Source organism: Myodes glareolus, chromosome 1 (genome assembly GCF_982192425.1).
Source record: "Myodes glareolus chromosome 1, mMyoGla1.1, whole genome shotgun sequence".
In the NCBI taxonomy this organism is placed as follows: domain Eukaryota; kingdom Metazoa; phylum Chordata; class Mammalia; order Rodentia; family Cricetidae; genus Myodes; species Myodes glareolus.
Genome location: NC_142026.1, coordinates 123,892,057 through 123,898,176, shown reverse-complemented (window position 1 = coordinate 123,898,176; position 6,120 = coordinate 123,892,057).

Below are 6,120 nucleotides of genomic sequence, written 5' to 3'. Positions count from 1 at the left end.
TATACAGAGCCTTTACGCTCATATGCTAGTGTCTTTGATACAGGAAGGTTTCCTGTAACCTACTGAAGAAGAAAAGTAAACACCAACCCAGCTACAGCAATGGTGTCCTGCCTACAAGATGCGCTAGTGCAATGGTAGCATAAAACTTTCAGAGACGCTCGGCCAGACATTACACAGAGAGTAAGAGACCTTGGGAAACTCAGCGTTAAATGTAATATCTCCATCTGTTCTGAATAGTTTTATATCAGATTGACACAAGAGTCATCAGTGAGTAGGGAGCCTCAGTTGAGAAAAATGCCTCCATAAGATCAGGTTGTAGGCAAGCCTATAGGACATTTTCTTAATCATTGATTTAAGGGGGAGGGCCCAACCCATTGTTGGTAGGGCCATCCCTGAGCTGGTAGTCCTGGGTTCTATAAGATAGCAGGCTTTCATGGGAAGAAAGCCAGCAAGCAGGTTTAGGCCCTATTTGAGTTCCTGTCCATACTTCCTTCAGTGATGAACTATGATGTGGAAGCGCAAGCCAAATAAATCTTTTTCTCCCCAACGTGTTTTTGGTCATGGTGTTTTATCACAGCATTCCTAATGAAGCCACCATCAACTCCCTCCACTGAGCATTCAGGGAACTCTGTAGAAGAGGAGGCAGAAAGAGTGTAAGAGCCAGAGGTAATGGAGGACCCCAAGAAAACAAAGCCCTCTAAATCAATAGAATTGATGAATACCAACTCCACAGAGACTGAAGCTGCATACAGAGGGTCTGCACCAGAAAGGGTCCTAAAGCTGAAAGGAAAAGTAGTCACATGTTCTCATCCACAAACATGACGACTTCTCCAACTGATAACTCCCTGCAAATGAAAATTTAGTATTCTTCCAGGAATTCTCGCTGGGGAAACAAACGACTCTTTAGGGTAAGCTGCATGTCCAGCAGTAGACAGCCTGCAGAAAGCAAACTCAGTGACATCTTTGGAGGTCATTTTGTCTCATAATATTGAATGTTGTGTCAGGATTTTTTTAAAAGAATTTATCCCATTCTTTTATTTTATTCATATATTTTAATTTTTCTCCTTTTTAATTTAAAATTTTAACTTGTATTCTTCTCTCATGCATTACATTCCAATTCAGTTTCTCCTGCCTCCACTCCTCCCAACCCCTACCTTGCATCCCCCCCGACCAAGTCTTCCTGTTTCCAAGAAAGAAAGAAAAAAAGAAAGAGAAAGAAAGAAAGAAAGAAAGAAAGGGAGGAAAGAAGGAAAGAAGGAAGGAAGAAAGGAATGAAGGAAGGAAGGAAAGAAGGAGGAAGGAAAAAAGGAAGAAAGGAAAATAAAACAGATCTATCAGTCAAGAATATTCACCAACCATGGCCTAACAAAATACAATAAAACTAGATACGAACCCTCATATCACAGCTGGATATGGCAACCCAGTATGAGGTAAAGGGTCCCAGACTCAGGCAAAAAAGTCAAAGACAGTCCCCACTCCCACTGTTGGAAACCCAACAAGAACACTAAGACACACAACCATAAGACATATGCAGAGGCACTAGCTTAGACCCATGTGGGATCCATGTTTGTTGCTTCAGTTTCTGTGAGCCCCTATGAGCTCCGTCCTCTGCATATATAATATGGCTTCAAGTTTAATGTTTTTATGGAATTCGTGAATGTGCAAGAGTACATGTACAAGTGTAGCATGAATAACGACATGCTGCCAGAGTGGATCTCTTTGTTTATCTGTTATTTGTGCCTTTTCTTCCTTCTCTTTGCCTTTGTCCTTTCTGATATTTTAGCTTTATCCTATTAATGTATATTTTATTACTATTATTAGAAGCTTCTTTATTTTCTAATGCGATATTAAAAGGGGTGGATCTAGTTGGATGGGAAGACGGAGAAGAAGTAGAAGGAAGAGAGGGAAGAGAAACCATAATCAGAATATATTATATGAGAAAAACTATTTTCAATTAAAGGAAAACAAAGACCTTTGACATAAATTAATTAATTCCACTTGGACTTATTTAACATCTTACATGTGCTTGGCATTATGTAGATAAAAGCTCATTCACTGTGTAATCATTTAAAACAATAAACAAGTAACAATAATATATAATATTATATATTTATACTAAGGAGTCAGTAAGGTGCCAAATCATGTGTCTGGTTACCAAGGAAATGCTGTGAAAGTGGCTGGGTGTCACTCTGTGCCATCAGCCCCAGTAAAGATTTTTTGGATTATAAAATCAAAAAGAGAAAACAGCATTTTTTCAAAGTCTGACTGACCTGGAATTTATTACATAGACTCAGCTGACCTTAAACTCACAGCGATCCATGTATTTCTGCTTCCTGAGTGCTGGGATCAAAGTTTTGTACAGCCATGCCCTGTCATTATTATTTATAAGAGAGAAGAGGAAAGACTGTGCCCAATATGTCTGCCTGGAGGTGTAGGAAACTTGACAGTATGGGAAAGGGGCAAGGACGAAGCTGTACCTAGAACTCATGTGTGACCAGACCATGGGAAGTGAAGAGGACATTTTCCCAGTAACTGAGTCTCAGGAAAATATCCATTGAAATGAAGAAATTGTTTCTACTCCTGTAAGACTCAAAGTCCTTTTCCCAGAGGGAAAGGAACTTATACAGGGACTCATATCACCTCTGCCTGGAACACAAGTTGGTGGTCACTAAAGTCATTCTGTGTTGTATACAAGAAACAAAACTTTGGGTGGAGACCCAAGCAACGTGATGCTAGCTTGGACTGGAAATTCTGACTGCGTTTAGACCAAAGTGATTATGGACACAAAAATAAACTCAGGTGCCCTCCCCAAGTCTTCTCTGGGGCAGAAGATGATTATGCTCATGGTGTAAATATTGATGAAAAACATATCATGAAGTTATGTGTAATCTATCAGTTACTGACATGATATAGTCCTAGGGGACTGGTCAATTAAAATTTGGCAGATCATGTATGGTGGTGTGAATGAACCATTTGTAGGCTACATAAACAAGAGAAAACAGTCAGGTACTGCATGATATAGTAGGCTATGGTCTATATGATACTGCATGATATAGTGGGCTATGGTCTATATCATACTTCATGATACAGTGGGCTACGGTCTATATCATACTTCATGATACAGTGGGCTATGGTCTATGTGACACTGCACGATGCAGTGGGCTATTGCTACATCCACGGCTGTCTCGCCAGTGTAGCAGAAATGCTGACTGGATGGGCAAATATTGCCGGAAGGAGTAGGATTTGTGCTTCTAGGAGCTGTGTGTTCCAGGCGGTCCCTTGGCAATCAGTTGTGGTGTAATGCTACCTGAATTGTCATTAGTACTGACTCAACCTGGCTGTCCTTGGAGCCTTATGTCTGTCTTTTCCCCTGTCTGTGTGTTCTTTGTGATCCTTGCATATTGCTAACAGATCAGACTATTCCAGGCAGTTGTGGATGCAAACAAGACTGCTGAGGACATTTTTGAGCTTTGCCCCAGTATTCGTTAAAACCTTAAAAAAGTAGCCAGTTCTTGGAATTGCCAGAATCATCATTAGGACAATTCTTTGATGATGTGGAACAAAAGGAGTTAATTTTACTAGGAAAAACCTTAGAAGCTTTAGGCATTTGCCTGAGAAATATGTGCAATTGTAAATAGAAGGCCTATGAAACCTTTCTTGTGGGAAGAAAAAGACCTAACCTAAGCTGACAATATCTGAGTCTGAGAATTGATAAGGGAGGAGAGTTGAAGTTAGTGATATAAAGTAAACTTCAGAGAGATTCAAGACTATGTATTAGAATTTTCCTAGCAGAAAGCTTTCCCAGGAAGATAGTAGCCTTTTTCTTTCAAACCCAGGCATACAAGGTCACTTAGCTCAAACCAACCAGCCACCTGCAAGCTGATAAAGATGGTCTAGCTCAAGGGCAGTGATCTCTTTGAAGGCAAGAGGAGAGAGTTTGTTTTGTAAAGTGTGAGAAAGCAGAAGTCCTTGTGCCCAAGCCAAAGCATCTTCAAAGATTCTTTTTGTAAACTGTTTTATGCTGTTCTTTTCTGTTTTATGATTTGATGATGTATGCCATTGCCAAGTTCTTTGATTGTAAAAAAATATATAATCTTGCACTGAAGTAAGTAAATCGCAACAGCATGTCTCAACATTGAAGAGTGTCTGTGTGTCACTTTCCTCGCCATATCCTGATCTCCCCTGTGCCTTCGCCCTGATTCCCTACGGTCTGAGTGGCTCCCCTGAGCCAGTCCGTAGCAGGCTATGATCTATGTGAAATGATAAAACTTGCATATGGGTAAATACATCTAAAAGCACAGAAAGGATAAGTGAAAATCATTGCACTAAGAAGGAGAAAAACATTAGGTGACTGGTCACCATGGTAAAGGAAAAAAAAATATGATTCACCAAACCTTTTCTTATGATTTATGTGATGTGTAAAGCAATCGAGGAAAAAAAATATTTCGAAAACAACAACAAAATCCCCAGTTGCTTGACTCACGAAATTTCCTAATTTTCAAGTCAGTGCCCTGAAGCTTGGTGATCATTTGTGGGCAGGGAGAGCGACAGAGCCAAGGAGCCCTCCCACATGTGTGTGCTTATCTATGCTTGACCGAGGCAGCAGTCCGCCTTCTTGTTTCGACCTCATTGGAAATAAGTATCCTTGTTGGGATATGTGTAGTGCCCTCCTGCTTTTGTATCTTTGTGGTTTCTCTTGGTGATCTCACTGTTGAAAATGTACCCACACCCCAGGCCTGGTGCTGACATGCTGTCTTGTGTCTCTAAGTGCACAGAGGCTGTTGGGAGTTTCTTCTGGAGAAATGAATGTGCTTAGGCTTCAGTTATAGTACTCCTGGCTGTTGTTTAAGTGTTAATGAAATGATAATGTGTATGAAATGAGATGTCTTCACAGAGAGTAGCAAAAACAAGGCTACACATTGATCATGTGATGAACATGTGATTAGTCACTTGCTGGAAACTGCCTCTAAATTTTATAGGAATGTCAATTCTAAAAGTCATTTGCTAATTCAGTGTTTGTGGAGACTTTAGAGAATTCAACTGTAAACAAGATTCCTCCTAAATGCCCCCATGTGTGTGTGTGTGTGTGTGTGTGTGTGTGTGTGTGTGTGTGTATGTGTGCGTGTTTTCCATCATCTCTGAGAATATGCTATAAGACACTTGAAATACTCTATGATCTTCTAATTTTTAAGGTAATTCCTAAATGGATATGTCTCAAGAAAAGGTAGGAGATTCTACTTTTTTATTGTGTGTGGTAGGGTGTATATATGTTGTGTAAATCAAATGTATATGCATGTATGTATGCCCACATATGCAAAAGAGGTTCGTGGACATCCCTCTCTGTTACTCCTTGGCTTATTCTCTTGAGATGATCTCTCACTAAAGTTGGAACTAAGCTGGCGGCCAAAAAGCCCCATTGATCCATTCAATCCTGCCCCCTGCCTCTAGCACTAGGGTTATCAGGTCAGGCTGCTATGGCCAGCTTTCCTATGAGTGCTGGGGTTCAAACTCAGGTCTTTATGCTTACATGCTGAGCCATCACTTTGGGTAAAGTGAATCTGTTTGCCTGTAGGAGAAATTGTCTTCCTATGAGGAACAGGCATTTCCTGTAGTGGTGACCTCATCCTCAGCAGAGTTCAGCTCAACTGGAGTGTTCTTAAACACAATGGGTTTCAGTGTGAAAGGAGGGAGAATTGGGATATGCCTGGGTGTGTGATACTCAGATTATTGGAGTCATCATCCACAGAAACATGTGCTGAAACCTAACAAAGAGGAGACGGTAACAGTACAAACCCACACAGCGTGTAGCAGGTGAAAGACTTTCCACTGTTTAAGTAAAATCACTGTTCCCTGTCAAGAAGAAACACAAAAACAGAATCAAGGGTGATGTTGGAGTAGCCAACATCGAGAGGATAAAAAAGACACAGTTACCTGGGTGGGGTACTCATAGTCCATGGCAGGCAGCCAAGGGCTTCGTGGTGGCTTTAGGGTTGTCACAGCAGAAGTGGGAGGCCTAGACATGAAAAGAGGACACCAAAGAATGACCATAATAAAGAATCATTCCTCAGGACACCAAGGAATGAATCGAACAACACACACAGAAACTTATTGGGGTTTATT